We start from the raw sequence: 10,374 nt of genomic DNA on the forward strand, positions 1-10,374 counted from the left end.
AATTGACTGACCACCCCAGGCAATCCACATCCTAGAAAATTTTTGGCATGACCTCTACACTTATACAACTGAAAGCTTCATGTGATCCATATATACAAGCACCCAATATCCTCATATCAGGCAAAAAAGAAATAGAAATACACACCGTATCCCAAACTCTAATCAAATAATCAATAAAAATACCAAACCAAAAGCCAAATCATTTGTTGACCAAACTTCAAGTGACCAAGACTACCAATAAGGACTTCAACTGACTACAACATCACCCACCCCATGTAACACTTTATTGAAAGGGAGAATGTGCGATGTGAGGGGAAAGGGGAATTTAATTGTAGGTTCATTTTATAGTTTAATTATCAAAAGGTAAAATTTTTAATTAGGTGATAAACCTTAATAAGAAAACAATGGTTTATTTTGAAAGGGAGCAACGGATCCAAGGTTGGACTCAAGAGCTATGGCGGGAGAGCAAGAGCAAGAAAGGGAGAGACTAGAAATGGGAACTCCAACAGTCACAATGTGTGACCGGGCCTTCCTTTATTCAAACTGTCACTAAAAGAATAAAGAATAAAGTGAGGTGACGGGTGCCCGCCACTTGCAGTGTGCAGTGGTGGTGACTGTCAGTGTAGTAATACACGGGCGGCTAGGCGGAGGCACCTTTACCCCCAACAACCTCCCACATAAAGGCGAATCTATCATAGTGAGGAGTGAAAAGAAAAAGCAAAAAGATAGTATAACATGTACACATGTACAACAGGATGAGGAAAGACGTCATCTCATCCCATGCCCATCAACCTCCTGAGGAAGGCAAAGCACTCTGTAGACATGTACACATGTACAACAGGATGAGGAAAGACGTCATCTCATCCCATGCCCATCAACCTCCTGAGGAAGGCAAAGCGCTCTGTAGAGAGGCTTTTCGTGAGCAGATCTACAAGATTCTGGTCAGTCGAGATCTTGACAAGATCAACAGACTTGTCCTCAATGACCCCACGTATGAAGTGATACTTGACCTCAATGTGTTTCGTCTTCACATGGAAGATCAGATTTTAGCTAACTGAATAGCACTCATAGAATCTGAATGTAGTGTAGGGATAGCATCAATACCAAGGTCAGCAACCAAATGACCCAACCAAATGGCCTCCTTGCAAGCCTCAATGGGGCTGCAACATACTCAGCCTCTGTTTAGTAGAAAGGGTCATGCATTTCTTCACCCTGGACATCCAAGAAACAACACCTTCAACATATGGGAATACATAGCCAGAAGTGGACTTCCTACTATCTGCATGTCCTACATAATCAGAATCAGTGTACCCCACGACTCTTGTATCCTAGCTGCCGTAGCATATGCATATATCTGCAGTGCCCTTTAGGTACCTCATGATACCCTTCACGGCATCCCAATGCTTCTTGCCAGGTGTAGCCATATAGCATGCCACAAAGGCAATATCTGGATGAGTGGCTATCATGGCATACATAAGACTGCCCACTGCGGATGCATAGGGAATCTTGGCCATCTCGGCCCTCTGCTCATCTGTCTGTGGACAATTAACCTGTGATACCTTCACATAAGAAGGCAATGGATAGCCAATAGGCTTTACGTCCTGCATGCGGAAGCGCTCAAGGACTTTATGAATGTACTCCCTCTATGACAAGTAGAGGAGTCCCTGATGCCTGTCGCATCTAATGCGCATACCAAGTATGCAAGCAGCTTGTCCCAAATCTTTCATCTCAAAGCTCTTCTTGAGCTGAGCCTTAAGAGCATCTAGCTCATCATGAGCTTTCCCTGCTATCAGCATATCATCCACATATAGTACCAAAATCAATAAAGAACCATCACGAGCTTTTTTTGTGTAAAGACACGGATCCATAGCACTCATGTTGTAGCCCTGTGACTGCATAAAGGCATCAAAATTATGATACCACTCCCCAGGTGCTTGTTTCAAGCCATAAAGACTTTTCTTCAATTTGCACACTAGGTGCTCCCTGCGAGGTTCTCCAAAGCCCTTAGGCTGCTCCATATAAATCTCATCATGCAAGTCCCCATGTAAGAAAGCCGTCTTGACATCCATCTGGTATAAATCCAAGTCAAGCTGACCAACTAAAGCCAAGACTAAGCACAGGGTGGTCATCTTAACCACATGAGAAAAGACCTCATCAAAGTCCACACCATGCTCCTGCTTAAAACCTTTTGCTACCAATCTAGCCTTGTATGCTGGATTGGGGTGTCCAGGGGTACTTTTCAGCTTGTACATCCACTTGCATGGCAAAGCCTTCTTGCCCGTAGGCAAGGAAACCAAATCCCAAGTGTCATTCTTAAGCAAGGATTCTATCTCAGACTGCATAGCCCTCTCCCACGAGTGATTGTCACCCCTGTGCATAGCCTCATCATAAGTGAAAGGCTCTCCTGCATCTGTAACCAAGACATAATGCATCGAGGGCTGAAATCTATCAGGTGGATGTCTATCTCTAGTAGACAGTCTCATGGCAGGCTCTGCTGCCTACCCAATTGCCTGTCCAACACCATGACCATGAGCATCTGCTGTAGCTATAGGATATCTAACTGGTTGTGCGGGAGCTCTCGGCTCCTCCTGAAATATGACCCTGCGGATCTCAACAACACCAAAATAGGGTCATATTTCTCAACAACCAAGAAGGATATCTAACTAGCTATAGGGGTGAGTATGTCTCATGTGCTTTTGAGAAATTATGTGATGAGAGGGATATTAAGCGTCAGTTGACCACCCCCTACACCCCCCTAGAATGGTTTAGTTGAGCAGATGAATAGAACCATCCAGGAGCGTGTACGCAGTATGCTTAGCCATGCAGGCCTACCACAGAGCTTTTGGGCTGAGGCAGTTAGTATGACATGCACAGCTATACTAACTGCCTCAGCCCAAAAGCTCTGTGGTAGGCCTGCATGGCTAAGCATACTGCGTACACGCTCCTGGATGGTTCTATTCATCTGCTCAACTAAACCATTCTAGGGGGGTGTAGGGGGTGGTCAACTGACGCTTAATATCCCTCTCATCACATAATTTCTCAAAAGCACGTGAGACATACTCACCCCTATAGCTAGTTAGATATCCTTCTTGGTTGTTGAGAAATATGACCCTATTTTGGTGTTGTTGAGATCCGCAGGGTCATATTTCAGGAGGAGCCGAGAGCTCCCGCACAACCCTGCGGATCTCAACAACCCCTATAGCTAGTTAGATCTCAGCTCCTCCTGAAATATGACCCTGCTGAAAGACTGTAGACAGTTCAAAACTGCTTGCTGTTTACTATAGAAAATGACAAAAAAAAAACACCAAAATCGAGAAAAATGGCGAAGAAGGTGGAATCAAAGTTGTTGCCCACCAAGTACTAGTGAAAGTACATCATTTCAAAGTGTTTCAGCATGAAAAATCCATGTCAGTCCTCCATACATATATACTTGTTGTAATAAATTTCAGATTTCAGTAAAAGAGAGCTAACAATGCCAAAATCACATCCTAAGACAATTAGATACTGCCAAGACCAAAGCCGGCATCATGCAGGCATAGCATAAGTATATGACAGTCGATAAGTATGAATCTAACACCCAAGTATGTCGTACAAACATCTGCTAGTGAGTAGGCATACCCCCCAGGCAACGGGGCAAAGTGTTCCTGCCACTACCAGAACTTGACACAAGTAGGTGTTAGTTCACAAAGATACGGATCCAAAACTGAGACTTAGCTCATAAGCATACAATGAACCAAGACATATGATGTATCATCCCAAAAGGTAAGAATTCCCAAAGTCTCAAGTGTCTGTAACTGCTCAATAGCATGTAACAGCTCAATGCATAAAGGCACCGCCTGCTCAATGTCTGATAAGCATTCAAGAATGCTCCCACTGGCACAAAAGCCATATGTATGAGCTCAAGAGCTCAAACCAAGGCAAAACACAGTGCTAACGACATAAGTCCAAGACAATACATCAATAGTACATCCCGAACATGTAGGCGGTAGAGCATCCGTATGTAGCATCCATAAGCATGTAAGACATCAAATACATCCCAAAATACAACTCTGGCAAGCCAATAAATAGCTCAAATAAGCTCCGGGAATCCAAGGTGAAGCCAAGATCGAGCTCCAGTAGCAATAGGCTCCAAACAATGTAACTAGCATGTAGTAATGGCATAGGCTAAGCATGTCAAGACTGGTTAGACATAAGCAACATACATGCCATAAGTACAACCAAGATGGAGCATCCAAATGCTTTGCAAAGCGAGCTCAAGCTCAACCAACGATTGTGAATCAAAACCAAGCTCTATGTCGAGCCCCAAGTGTCAATACATCACCATATATGCCCAAAACATAGCCCGAAAAGCATAGGCATAAGCATACATGAGTAAAATGACTTCAGCCCAACTGTGTACAGCAGTGATTTATATGTTATGACAGTCCGAAAACAATGTTAAATCAGTCCAAATGCTATGCCAACACATCAACCATCAAAACAAGCATCAAAGCATGTTCATATGTCCAAAATGGAGCCTTTCCAAGTGTCAATGGAGGGGGAGAGTTGTTGCTGTGATTGTCAATGTTAAAGACACATATGGGAGGGCTGCGTGATTCCACCAACTATAAATGTTGGTCCTGGGGCTAAAAAAAATGGTGGCCAAGCTTTGGAGGGGTCCGGTTAAAGCCAAGGAAGGCCTCAAACAAGCTCCAACAAGGGGAGAGCAGTCCACATATGAAATGAGAGCTGGGAGTGTAATGGCTGCCCTATTTCAGGAGGGCTGAAAACTGAGGTAAACCCTGTAAAGAATGAATCAATACCTCTGATGTAATGCCCTAAATGTGCCCAACAATGCCCGGAAGGTACTCGGGAAGCCGGGGAATGACGAGAGCTCGAAGGAGTTGGATATGGCTGCTAGGAAGGAGACTCGATGCAAGTAGGGAGTCGATGGGATGCTGAGAATGCCATGAACCAAGCTCAAGAGTCGGAAAGCAAAGCTCTGATACCAGTTGAAAGGGAGCGACGGATCGAAGGTTGGACTCGAGAGCTATGGCGGGAGAGCAAGAGCAAGAAAGGGAGAGACTAGAAATGGGAACTCCAACAGTCACAATGTGTGATCGGGCCTTCCTTTATTCAAACTATCACTAAAAGAATAAAGAATAAAGTGACGGTGACGGGCGCCCGCCACCTGCAGTGTGTAGTGGCGGTGACTGTCAGTGTAGTAATACACGGGCGGCTAGGCGGAAGCGCCTTTACCCCCAACATATTTTATACATTAAAAATTTATTAAGTTGAGAGTGCTTATTAATATGCGGACTACATCTGAACTTTGGGCCTCTAAATCCAAGTTCTTTTTTACAAAATAATGTGTGTGTAGCACTTTTTCTTTAGTGCGTGCACATGTGACAATGGGTTGATTTTATTAAAAATTAATAAGTGTATTTGGCTTAGGAAGCACATGCTTTGTGAATGACTAGTTCTTTTTAATTAAGTAAAATGTGTGTTTAGCACGAATGCACGTGGAAAATGTGATTAATTGGTTTTTTATTGATTTAAAAAAAATTATTTGTGATATTTGTACAAACAAAAAATAAGAAAAATATGAAAAGGAACTGTGCTTGGAGGAGGGTATGTATGCAAGTACAATCTGAATGTGCAATCCATAACTGAGATGATGCAACCACAAGGAAATCCAAAAACAAAATCCAAGGAGCTAGAAAGTTTCGATTTATTTGTCAATTTGGGATTTTTCTGTGAGTTTTAGTCTTTCTTCTTAATCGGTTTTGATATGGTGTGTGATTAATATTTTTCTCTTTTTGCTCATTTAGCAATGTAGATTAAAAGCTAAGCACAAAAGTCTAATAGATTTTTCAAAAAAAATTAGAGTTGAAAAATATTTTTTAAAGAATTTACACATTTAATAAGGGTTTATTAATCAAATAATTGGTTTCCAATTATTTTGATACTTCAATATATGTGAAGGATCCAATAATATAAAGGAAAATTGGTATTTTTTTTGGAAAATTTAGAAAAAAAAAGATTTGTAAACAAATTTTCAAGAATTTTTAGAGAAATTTTTATGAAATTGAAGGGTTTTAATTTTTTTCTAATTTTCCATTGGAATTTTTAGTTGAGAAAAATTCTTAAATTTTTAGAAAGTGTAAAATTATATTTAAAAAAGTTTCAAAAAATCATTTTATTTGGAATTTTTATTATTTTGTAAGGGTTTTTATAAATTTTAATGTGTTTTTAGGGTTTTTCAATTTTGAAAAGATGAAAAATTCAGAAAAATGTACCTAGAAATGGATTGTGTGTCAACTACATGTGAACAACTGCTAGCTTGCCACCCTGTGAAAAAAATGCACGTGCTTCCTCGTGTTGCGTGAACAACCACAATGACGAACATGTGCAACAAGATTCAAAATCCCGTAGGTGAAGAAAACCTTAAAAAGGGGACATACACTCACAACGGCGAAAAAGGGGCAGTCATGCACAAAAAGAGGAAAGAGGAAACACATGTAGGGAAAAATGGTTGTGGGTAGGGGGACTAATTTGTGGGTTGTGTGGTTTTTTAATGTGGTTTAGTTGTTGTTGTTTTTTTTAATAAATAAAATTAAATTTAGTAAAGTATATGTGTGTGTGTGTGTGTGTGTGTGTGTGTAGAGGCTAAGGTCTAGTTTTTGTGGTGTGTATTTATGGGTTATTGTTTAATATGTGTGGTTTGTTGGTGTAAAAGAAAAAATAAATTTTATTTATTTATTTATTTATTTATGAGGGGGAATTTTTTTTGTTTCTTAAACTAAGTGTGAATTGTTAAATGTATTGTAGCATTTAATGGGAAATTGAATGAATTGTTGATTACTAGGATTATGTTGTTGTTTGAAACCTTGATTGATAGTGTCTACAATGACATGTCCAATGTGGGTGACTACACGTTGTATTTTAGTGAGCGGGCTATACTTGCCTCGTAGAATACAGAGGTGGCTACTTTGAATGATTCTGCATTGCAACTAATGCCGTGGTAGGTCAGGCAGTATTATAGTGCAGATTCGATTGCAAAGACCGACGACTCATTTTTGTAATCTGTTGAGTATTTAAATACATTGGACCTTGCATTAGGCGTCTTGGAGACATTGTCTTTTTTTTGTTGGCATCGGTCATTTGCCTATAATACTTGGAAATACGTCGATGCCTTATGCTTGGCCTTTGTGGCTTCATTTTAACTAGGTCTCTTATAGAAATTCTTTTTGTGGTGCTTGGTCTGTGTCTCAAGTATGACCCATTTCAGTGTAATGTTGTATATTCAAATAAAAAGTAAAAGGGGGGGTACCTTAGGGGCTAGGCAGGTTGGGTGATGGGTAGGGTGTGGGAATGGGGAGGGGGGTCTCTTGGGGTGGGTGGGCAGGTAGGTGCTTAGGGGGGGGTGTGATAAATCTGCACTCGTTACGCACTCAACACGGCACAGAAAGGTAACACGATATATGAGCTCAAGGTATACTCTTGTATTATTCAATCCAAAAAGTGGGACAACATAGACACATCCCAGGACTATACCCTCGTGACACCGCATATAAGACGGTTCACCACTGGGTATAGGGAATCACACGTAGAATGGAAACAAGGCAAGGCTTTGAGTCACTACTACTCCCTATATAGGTGCATTCGGTAGCAACGGCATGGTATAGCTACAAAGCCCTTACACTCACCCCCGCTTACTGGATTTCTGTCCTCAGCAATCTAAGGGTAGCGTTTGTTATTTGACTTATCGGGGGTCTTAACACAACTTTTCCTAGCAAGTTGGTCAGTGTCTGTCAGTCTAAGGGGACCGCGGGATCTTAACACATTCTATACTATCAGACTAGCCAATGTCTACCGCACTAGCACTTGGGGGTCTTAACACAGCCTTTTCTAGCAAGCTGGTCAGTGTCTACCCATCTAGACAGGAAAGTTGGGGTTTTGTTTTTGGAGTTATTTGATGATTGTTACCATGCGGGTCCACCCTCGACTCGATTACATTTGAGGAGTGGAGGCACGTTGGGGTCTATGATTGAGAAACGTATTGTTTTTTGGTTTTCTGGAGAGGCTCAAGGGTCGTTGGAAGGGGCAGGGGGGTTCTCCTCGAGCCAAAGGGCAAAGGTATCCTTTCCGCGTTCGCGGGCCTCCGCTTCTGAGATCCAAGTGGCCTTCTTGAGTGGACGTTCGCGCCACTTGGTGAGGTATTCGGGGAAGCCTCTTTGTTCCCGGCGTCGAAGGAATGCTTCTACTTCGAAGGCACCATTGGAATGGAGCATTGGTACGCGCCGTCCCCATTGGTTGTCGGGAAAGAACCTGCTCAAAAGATGAGCATGAAATGCATTATGAACACAAACACTGTCTGGCAAGTCCAGTTTGTAGGTGACTTCGTTCAACACTTGAGTGATTCGGTAGGGTCCATAGTAGCGGTGATTGAACTTGGGGGTCATGTTTTTGGGAAGTGACATATTCTTAGAGCTAACTAGGACCATGTCTCCTTTGGCGAATAGTACAGCCTTTCTCTTCTTGTTTGCTTGCTCGGTCATGGTGATCTTGCTCTGCTCGAGGCTTTGCTTAGTTGCTGCATTTCGGTCTCTCCATTTCTTCAAGAATTCTTCTGCATCTTGATCTTCCACTTTGGCCACTCCGGATGCTAAGGCCAATGGGGTAATTGATTCTTTTCCTGTGGCTAACTCAAAGGGGGTGTACCCCATTGCCAAGTGGATGGAGCTATTATAGTGGAATTTCAAGACATCAAGGTACAAGGCCCAATCTTTCTGGTCCACTCAGGCATAGCTCGGGAGATAGTCTTCGATGCCTTGGTTGACTCGTTCTGTCTGTCCATCCGTCTCCGGGTGGAAGGATGATGAGAATCTCAATTGTGTTTCCAGGGTCTTGAAAAGTTCCTTCCACATGTCGCTCATGAATCTTCCATCTCTATATGATACAATGGCCAGTGGTAAGCCATGAAGTTTGAATACATGTGTGAAGAAGAGGCATGCTACCTCCTTGGCATTCAGTGGTGGTTTGGCCGGGATGAAGTGGGCTTGTTTGGAAAAGTAGTCCACCACTACAAAGATGATTGTGTACCCGTGGGACTCAAGTAGTTCCACAATGAAGTCCATGCTGATGACGTCCCATGGGCGGTTGGGTACCGGTAATGGTTGTAGTAGTCCTGTTGGTCTTGATCATGGTGCTTTGACCAGTTGGCAAGTGGGGCAAGTTTTGATGTAGTCTATTACTTCTTCCTTCATATTCGGCCAAAAGAACTGCTTCGTAAGGGGCCTCCAAGGTTTTGCTTTGCCCTTTGTGGCCTCCAATTTTGCCATCATGTATCTCATGCAGTATGAGTTTCTTTAACTCCAAATTGTTGGGGATATACAATATCTTGCCTAAAAATAGGATACCCTCCTCTAAGGTGTGCATTCCATGTGGGGTCTTCTCTGTTTCCACATCTCTAATTATATTGTGCATTTCTTGGTCTTGCTCTAGGGCCTCTTTGACTAGTTTTATGAAGTTGCTGCTGACCACACTAACAGCTTTCAGGTCAGCTTTTCGACTCAAGGCATCTGCTATCTTGTTAGTGGAGCTTAATCTCCAGGTCAAATTCGCTAGGAAGTCTAGCCAACGGGCTTGCTTTGCCGATACCTTGGGTTGAGATTGGAAGTATTTGAGGGAGATATTGTCGGTGAAGACTATTGTATGCTTGTCTTGAACATAGTGCTTCCATTTTCTAAGGCAGTGGATGACTGCCAACATTTCCTTCTCATGTGTGCTCCACCTTGTTTCAGAATCGGTAAATTTCTTTGACTCATAAGCAATCGGGTGACCTTCCTGTACTAGTACACCTCCTATGCCGTAGTCGGATGCATCTATAGAGATTTCAAAGGGTTTGGTGAAATTCGGCACCCTTAGGACGGGAGTTTGGCTCATGCACTTCTTCATCTACTCAAAGGCTTCCTGTTGCGCGTTCCCCCATGTAAAAGAGTAATCTTCTTTGGTGAGGTGGGAGAGGGGGGCAGTGATGAGGCTGTAATCTTTGATGAATCTCCGACAAAATACTGTGAAGCCGAGGAACTCCCGCACTTCTCTTACAGTTTTTAGTACAGGCCATCTTTGGATGGCTTCCACTTTCTTAGGGTCCACTTTGATTGCATCTGCTCCTACAATAAATCCTAAGAACTCCAACTCTTTCACTGCGAACTCACATTTTTCAGGCTTGGTATATAACTGATGCTGCCGCAGTTCCTCAAAAGTCGGCGTAAGTGTTGCTTGTGCTCTTCTAAGGTTTTGCTGTAGACTAGGAGGTCATCTATGTAGATAATGACAAAGATATCTATCTCCGGTCTAAAGACTCCATCCATGAGGCCACAAAATGTG

The sequence above is a fragment of the Lygodium microphyllum genome, chromosome 3 (genome assembly GCF_053477565.2).
Source record: "Lygodium microphyllum isolate KBCC chromosome 3, Lygodium_microphyllum_v1.1.10, whole genome shotgun sequence".
Lineage (NCBI taxonomy): Eukaryota > Viridiplantae > Streptophyta > Polypodiopsida > Schizaeales > Lygodiaceae > Lygodium > Lygodium microphyllum.